Source organism: Salmo trutta, chromosome 1 (genome assembly GCF_901001165.1).
Source record: "Salmo trutta chromosome 1, fSalTru1.1, whole genome shotgun sequence".
NCBI lineage: Eukaryota > Metazoa > Chordata > Actinopteri > Salmoniformes > Salmonidae > Salmo > Salmo trutta.
In genome coordinates, this window is record NC_042957.1 from 58,977,644 (window position 1) to 58,986,480 (window position 8,837).

Below are 8,837 nucleotides of genomic sequence, written 5' to 3' on the forward strand. Positions count from 1 at the left end.
TAGGCCTATGTATGAGAATACTCTCAAATAAAAGGTGACATGCTGTTCTTTCGCCTCATATGAAATATTTAATCTCAAATCCAAAATTCTGGTGTATAGAGCCAAATAAAAAAATTAACTGTCCAAATACATATGGAAGGGTGTGTGTATACCAGTATACAAGTTCTACTGGGGCCTATTTTTACAACAGCTACCTAGACATCATCTCCTCTCCAGGGCTACAGCATAGTACTGTGATGTGTCAGAAACTGACATGTACTACCACAGAAGTCCACTCTGTCTTAAAATAAACTTGTATTTTCTCTAGTAGCCTCGTGTATTGATTCCAACCACAGGCATCACTCTCTCATGCTGCCTATACAAAATAGGAAATGGCTTTGGCAATTCATAATTTTCACACATACAGTTAAGGGTTTATTCAAACACCCATGTTATGTACGGGTGCTTTGGCTGTTCTCTCCTCCTCAGGTACAGCACAGTAGGTTACAATACAGTGTGTGACTGGATGCTGCTAGAACAGTTGTTTCAGTAATCAAACATGAGCTCTGTGTGGAGTCCTAATGATAAACGCTGTCATTGAATCACTATTTGAAAGCCTGCTGTGACTGTGTTTCTTTTAGCCAAACATGTAGACCAGGGCTCTCCAACCCTGTTCCCGGAGCGCTACCGTCCTGTAGGTTTTCACTCCAACCCTGTTCCTGGAGAGCTACCGTCCTGTAGGTTTTCACTACAGTCCTGTTCCCGGAGCGCTACCGTCCTGTAGGTTTTCACTACAGTCCTGTTCCTGGAGAGCTACCGTCCTGTAGGTTTTCACTCCAACCCTGTTCCCAGAGCGCTACCGTCCTGTAGGTTTTCACTCCAACCCTGTTCCCGGAGCGCTACCGTCCTGTAGGTTTTCACTACAGTCCTGTTCCTGGAGAGCTACCGTCCTGTAGGTTTTCACTACAGGACTGTAGTGAAAACCTACAGGACGGTAGGCAAACACACACACATAGAGCTAAGTTTCATTAAAGCTTTGAGAAAAATTAAGTAAATCATTAAGACTAGCTTTTTGGCTGAGACTTTGGTGTGCCTTCGCTCAACAACAACAGATGATTGAGAACGGGGAACCTGGAGCAGGCTCCTTATCCACTGTAGAACCACTGGTCCACAACCGCTCCAGGCACTGTCTGATAAGCTGATTTGGATGGTGATTAAGTTTCAAATCAAATGTTGTTATTGTAACTGTGAACACACAGCTCAGCTCAGCCTTTGGGTCCTTGTGAGACCAGCTCTGATCTGCCACATGTGTGTCTCTGTGTGACTGCCTGGTAAAGAAACTTCAATCAGACACCCTCCCATGGACATCAAAGGGTGTTAAGCCAAAATACAAACGCTGCTGTCACTAAGTTCACAGCTCCAGCTCTCAGCCACATCAGGACGTGGTTGATTGAGCCCTGGAGTTAGACGAAGATACATTGAAGCAGATGTTATTGTGGGTGTAGCGAAATACTTGTGTTCCTAGCTCCAACAGTGCAGTAGTATCAACAATTCACAACTATACACACAAATCTAAAAGTAAAAATATATAAATATTAGGACGAGCAATGTCGGAGTGGCACTGACTAAAATACCATAGAATAGAATACAGTATATATACTGTTCAAAAAAATAAAGGGAACACTTAAACAACACATCCTAGATCTGAATGAAAGAAAAAATCTTATTAAATACTTTTTTCTTTACATAGTTGAATGTGCTGACAACAAAATCACACAAAAATAATCAATGGAAATCCAATTTATCAACCCATGGAGGTCTGGATTTGGAGTCACACTCAAAATTAAAGTGGAAAATCACACTACAGGCTGATCCAACTTTGATGTAATGTCCTTAAAACAAGTCAAAATGAGGCTCAGTAGTGTGTTTGGCCTCCACGTGCCTGTATGACCTCCCTACAACGCCTGGGCATGCTCCTGATGAGGTGGCGGATGGTCTCCTGAGGGATCTCCTCCCAGACCTGGACTAAAGCATCCGCCAACTCCTGGACAGTATGTGGTGCAACGTGGCGTTGGTGGATGGAGCGAGACCTGATGTCCCAGATGTGCTCAATTGGATTCAGGTCTGGGGAACGGGCGGGCCAGTCCATAGCATCAATGCCTTCCTCTTGCAAGAACTGCTGACACACTCCAGTCACATGAGGTCTAGCATTGTCTTGCATTAGGAGGAACCCAGGGCCAACCGCACCAGCATATGGCCTCACAAGGGGTCTGAGGATCTCATCTCGGTACCTAATGGCAGTCAGGCTACCTCTGGCGAGCACATGGAGGGCTGTGCGGCCCCCCAAAGAAATGCCACCCCACACCATGACTGACCCACCGCCAAACCGGTCATGCTGGAGGATGTTGCAGGCAACAGAACGTTCTCCACGGCGTCTCCAGACTCTGTCACGTCTGTCACGTGCTCAGTGTGAACCTGCTTTCATCTGTGAAGAGCACAGGGCGCCAGTGGCGAATTTGCCAATGTTGGTGTTCTCTGGCAAATGCCAAACGTCCTGCACGGTGTTGGGCTGTAAGCACAACCCCCACCTGTGGACGGCGGGCCCTCATACCACCCTCATGGAGTCTGTTTCTGACCGTTTGAGCAGACACATGCACATTTGTGGCCTGCTGGAGGTCATTTTGCAGGGCTCTGGCAGTGCTTCTCCTGCTCCTCCTTGCACAAAGGCGGAGGTAGCGGTCCTGCTGCTGGTTTGTTGCCCTCCTACGGCCTCCTCCACGTCTCCTGATGTACTGGCCTGTCTCTTGGTAGCGCCTCCATGCTCTGGACACTACGCTGACAGACACAGCAAACCTTCTTGCCACAGCTCGCATTGATGTGCCATCCTGGATGAGCTGCACTACCTGAGCCACTAGAGTGAAAGCACTGCCAGCATTCAAAAGTGACCAAAACACCAGCCAGGAAGCATAGGAACTGAGAAGTGGTCTGTGGTCCCCACCTGCAGAACCTTTATTGGGGGTGTCTTGCTAATTGCCTATAATTTCCACCTGTTGTCTATTCCATTTGCACAACAGCATGTGAAATGTATTGTCAATCAGTGTTGCTTCCAAAGTGGACAGTTTGATTTCACAGAAGTGTGATTGACTTGGAGTTACATTGTGTTGTTTAAGTGTTCCTTTTATTTTTTTGAGCAGTGTACATATGAGATGAGTAAAGCAGTATGTAAACATTATTAATGTGACTAGTGTTCCATTATTATAGTGACCAGTGATTCTATGTCTATGTACAGTATATAGGGCAGCAGCCTCTAAGGTGCAGGGTTGAGTGACCGGGTGGTAGCTGGCTAGTGATGGCTATTTAACAGTCGGATGGCCTTGAGATAGAAGCTGTTTTTCAGTCTCTCGGTCCCAGCTTTGACGCACCTGTACTGACCTCGCATTCTGGATGGTAATGGGGTGAACAGGACGTGGCTTGGGTTGTCGGTGTCCTTGATGATCTTTTTCGCCTTCCTGTGACATTGGGTGCGGTAAGGTGTCCTGGAGGGTAGGAAGTGTGCCCCCGGTGATGCGTTGAGCAGACCGCACCACCCTCTGGAGAGCCCTGCGGTTGCGGGTAGTGCAGTTGCCGTACCAGGCGGTGATACAGCCCGACGGGATGCTCTCAATTGTGCATCTGTATAAGTTTGTGAGGGTCTTAGGGGCCAAGCCAAATTTCTTCAGCCTCCTGAGGTTGAAGAGGCGCTGTTGTGCCTTCTTCACCAAACTGTCTGTGTGGGTGGACCATTTCAGATTGTCAATTAGGTGCATGCCGAGGAACTTGGAACATTTTCACCATCTCCTGTAATGAAGAGACATTACAGGTTATAGTGGAGTTAGATGAAGAGACATTACAGGTTATAGTGGAGTTAGATGAAGAGACATTACAGGTTATAGTGGAGTTAGGTGAAGAGACATTACAGGTTATAGTGGAGTTAGGTGAAGAGACATTACAGGTGTCGTGTCTTTGGCTATGCCGGATTAAGTGATATGACATGCTAACTTATAAAATTATTTCTCTGTAATTAATATTACCTGATTAAGCTAATCATGTAAATGTAATTAACTAGAAAGTCGGGGCACCACAGAAGAACGTTTATAGAGCCGTTATCTTCCGAATAAACTCTTAAAATACTTAGTAATATTTTACATCGATAGCAGTCAATATTAACCCTTATCTTATTTTCAGTCTCATAATGAAAGTTGTCAATTCTTGGTTATCTTCACGAACCCTGGCTAACAAGTTGAATCAGCAATACAAAATTGGGTTTAATTATTTATTTACTAAATACCTACCTAATCACACAGAATTACAAATACACAGAATACAAATGATGTCATACAGAAAACGTCCTGGTGGACGGAGCCTGTATCATGGCTGGTTACACAAAGAAAAGGGGGTTGGGCTTGAATGAAATAGCGGGAAGACTTAGGAACAAAGAAAGAGCACCTATGCTATCGTAAATACATTATCTTATGCATTCTAAATTACCGCCCATTTGGAAAAGGAAAATGCAATAAATATTTACTCTGAGCTGCGCTTCGGTAGATTGGTCGTAGATGCTGGCCGGGTTGGCCAACAGATCTTCCTGTAGTGGAAGAATGTCAATGGTGGTAACTTGGATACGTGGTGGTATCTTCGTCTGGTTGTTAGACTGGATCCGTCGTCCGTCCTTTCCTAGCCCACGTTAGCAGCGGCTAACTCAACGGCTAGGAAGTATCACTTCTGTAGTGAATAAGCTCAAAGTTCATACCAGTTCATACCATAGCTCACGCCGAGGTTGGCTTAGTTCTGTCCTTGATATGTGTCTGTCCTTCTAACGTAGAGGCTGCAGACCTCCCGTACTGGAACATACTGGTTATCTTTTCGTCAAAGGCTTATATAGTGGAGAGGGGGGAAGGAGGCGCCCCATCGTTTATAACCCCATGTCTCTTCACAGGGTTGGGCCACTGATCGGGCAGGGCACCTTCCTTATGAAAACCCAATTCTCTCATTTGGAAGCTAAAATTACATTTAATCTCCTAACAAACAATTTCAATATCAAACATTTCAATTGCATAACAATTCCATGTGACTCTGATAACTAGAGGGTGTATACTTTCTCAGGTACAGTTTATGTCGTCCTGTCATCAATCATAATGTCTCAGATAACAATGAACTGACATACATACTCATTACGTTATCAAGCATATTTCCAACTGGTTTTATTATCAAAATATGGTTCCTTTTCCCCATTTGTTTGATGTTCCCAGACTCTCTATATTTAACACAGGCTATTCAAGTCCTTCAGTAGGGTCAGAGAGAGAGGGGAAGGATAAAGGTATTTATGGGGGGGTCATAAACCTTACCCACAGGCCAACGTCATGACACAGGTTATAGTGGAGTTAAGTGAAGAGACATTACAGGTTATAGTGGAGTTAGGTGAAGAGACATTACAGGTTATAGTGGAGTTAGGTGAAGAGACATTACAGGTTATAGTGGAGTTAGGTGAAGAGACATTACAGGTTATAGTGGAGTTAAGTGAAGAGACATTACAGGTTATAGTGGAGTTAGGTGAAGAGACATTACAGGTTATAGTGGAGTTAGGTGAAGAGACATTACAGGTTATAGTGGAGTTAGGTGAAGAGACATTACAGGTTATAGTGGAGTTAAGTGAAGAGACATTACAGGTTATAGTGGAGTTAGATGAAGAGACATTACAGGTTATAGTGGAGTTAGATGAAGAGACATTACAGGTTATAGTGGAGTTAGGTGAAGAGACATTACAGGTTATAGTTTAGTTAGGTGAAGAGACATTACAGGTTATAGTGGAGTTAAGTGAAGAGACATTACAGGTTATAGTGGAGTTAGATGAAGAGACATTACAGGTTATAGTGGAGTTAGATGAAGAGACATTACAGGTTATAGTGGAGTTAAGTGAAGAGACATTACAGATTATAGTGGAGTTAGATGAAGAGACATTACAGGTTATAGTGGAGTTAGATGAAGAGACATTACAGGTTATAGTGGAGTTAGGTGAAGAGACATTACAGGTTATAGTGGAGTTAGGTGAAGAGACATTACAGGTTATAGTGGAGTTAGGTGAAGAGACATTACAGGTTATAGTGGAGTTAAGTGAAGAGACATTACAGGTTATAGTGGAGTTAGATGAAGAGACATTACAGGTTATAGTGGAGTTAGGTGAAGAGACATTACAGGTTATAGTGGAGTTAGATGAAGAGACATTACAGGGTATAGTGGAGTTAGGTGAAGAGACATTACAGGTTATAGTGGGGTTAGGTGAAGAGACATTACAGGTTATAGTGGAGTTAAGTGAAGAGACATTACAGGTTATAGTGGAGTTAGGTGAAGAGACATTACAGGTTATAGTGGAGTTAGGTGAAGAGACATTACAGGTTATAGTGGAGTTAGATGAAGAGACATTACAGGTTATAGTGGAGTTAAGTGAAGAGACATTACAGGTTATAGTGGAGTTAGATGAAGAGACATTACAGGTTATAGTGGAGTTAAGTGAAGAGACATTACAGGTTATAGTGGAGTTAGATGAAGAGACATTACAGGTTATAGTGGAGTTAGATGAAAATACATTATAGGTTATAGTTTAGTTAGATGAAGAGACATTACAGGTTATAGTGGAGTTAGGTGAAGAGACATTACAGGTTATAGTGGAGTTAGATGAAGAGACATTACAGGTTATAGTGGAGTTAGGTGAAGAGACATTACAGGTTATAGTGGAGGGAAATCAGGCCACAGACAGTACATTCCTGTTGACTTGGGCCTAGTGACTATAGCTAGAGCCTAGAGTTACAACACATGGTAAGGAAGAGCTCAGTCCTATTAAGATACCAGACATATAAACATGTGGCTTTCAGAGAATAAGAAGGGCAGTACGTGCAAAGTCAGGGCGGTCCCATGGCACCATGCTCAACGATGCTGCCAGTGAGGAGGATCAAGGAGGCAGTTGCCACCGTCGCCTCGTATCACAGAGCATCACTGAGCTGAAGACAGAAAGGCAATCAGCTGGAGTCAAAGCTGATTCTGCACACAGACACTCTGTGGGCGCAATTGATGCACAATGCCCCAAACAGCTTCTTAGATTAAAGGGGAGGGGTCAGCTGAGGTTAGCTCCCAGGTTCAGGACTCCGCCACCAGCTGCAAATGAGAAAGCCTGGCCCCATCCGAGGCGAAGCATTTAAGGAATTTCAATGAGCAGATCTCATTGCGATGCAGAGGGAAAACAGAGCATGTTGATGCTGTATTAGGTGGTATGTGCTGCCCACAGTGCTGTGGCCAGAGGAGTTTTGGATCAGATCCAAAACTGTCTGATATGCTGTATCTTTCCTCCTGAACAGAATTCAGATTAGCCTATCAGAGGACTCATAATGTTGAAGACTGCTGGTTATGTAAAACACCTTGGTGAAACAGAACATAATATTCACCCATACAAAATGGTTGAATGTACTGTACTGTAGCTTCATTGACTGTAATTTCGTTGTTGTGTTTCCAATTGTCTGAGGGGACAATGTTTGAAGGTCATCTCACACATTCAACATAATAGCGTACTGATTTCCCACATGACAGCTTTTGAATCTTTGCTATGCCAACATTTGACAGACACTCTTCCACAAAAACTGTACATGATGCCTCCTGGCCTGGTCTCGCAACATGGGGGTCTCAATGCTACCTGTCCCTGTCTCCCTGCAGTTTCCTCTGGCACATATCCTGTACTGAATACTGAAACAACATGCTCTATTCGAAATACAATAGGCAGAATCAAAGGTAGTAACAAAAATAGTGTTAGTCCATATCTCTTAACAGCATAGACACTATGTTTCATACTGAATAATTAATATAATATATTATCTCATCATTCCACTATTGGTATAATACACAATCAAATCATTATTTCAATCTCTATTTGAGATATGGTTTGAGATTCACTCTTCAACTGTGGCACTCTCTCGGCACGACAGTACCCAAATCTTCTTCTTTCATCCTTGTTCCATTGAAGCCTCCAAACTCTAGTGTGTGGAATCTCTCTCTTTCCTAACAGGCTGAGGGGGAGAGAATGAGGATATTCATGAATTAATTTTCCCTCCTTCTATTCCTGACCCAGGATGACCTTATACAACCTTTCCTCGGAGACGTCATTATTACATAACCACAACAGAAACCTAGTATGTTGTCACGCCCTGACCAGGTGAACTCTGCTATTTTGGTCAGGGTGTGGCATTTCTATGCTTTATTTTCTATGTTTTGGTTATAGCCTTTCTTTGTGTTTTATTTCTATGTTGGGCTCGGGGGTGATTTCCCAATCAGACAGCTGTCGCTTGTGAAGTCTGATTGGGAATCACATTTAAGTTCCTTTTCCCCCACGATGTTTGTGGGTTGTTGTCTCGTTATTTGAGCACGTAACGTATTGGCAGTTTTTTCCTTGATTTTGTGTACATGTTTAATTCTAGTGTGTTAAATAAACATGTATTCGCTCCCAGCTGCGTTTTGGTCCGCTTCCTCGTCTCCCGACGACAAACGTTACAGAACAACCCACCGAACCAGGACCAAGCAGCGGGAGGAAAAGGAGCGGGAGAGATGGGCTCGCGAGGGAAAGGAGTTCTGGACCTGGGAGGAGATCATGTCGGGGAAAGGACCCTGGCGGACGGACTCCCAGGTCGAGGAGGAAAAGCCAGCCGGTAGACGGAGTCGCAGGCGGCGGTCGAGGAGGCCCGGAAAACAGCCCCAAGAAAATTTTTTGGGGGGGCTAATGGGGTGGTCCGGAAGGGCAGAGGAAGAGCCCAGACCACTGCTCTCGTGGGGGATGACGG

The 8,837-nt window shown here is 44.1% G+C and overlaps 1 long non-coding RNA gene across 1 annotated transcript; it reads left to right on the forward strand.

The window, feature by feature from the left end:
• Positions 1 to 3,828: 3,828 nt before the first annotated feature.
• On the forward strand, positions 3,829 to 5,705 carry LOC115204653 (uncharacterized). Its single transcript, XR_003880425.1, has 2 exons — positions 3,829 to 3,970; positions 5,388 to 5,705. It is a non-coding gene; the product is annotated as an uncharacterized LOC115204653 (long non-coding RNA).
• Positions 5,706 to 8,837: the final 3,132 nt, after the last annotated feature.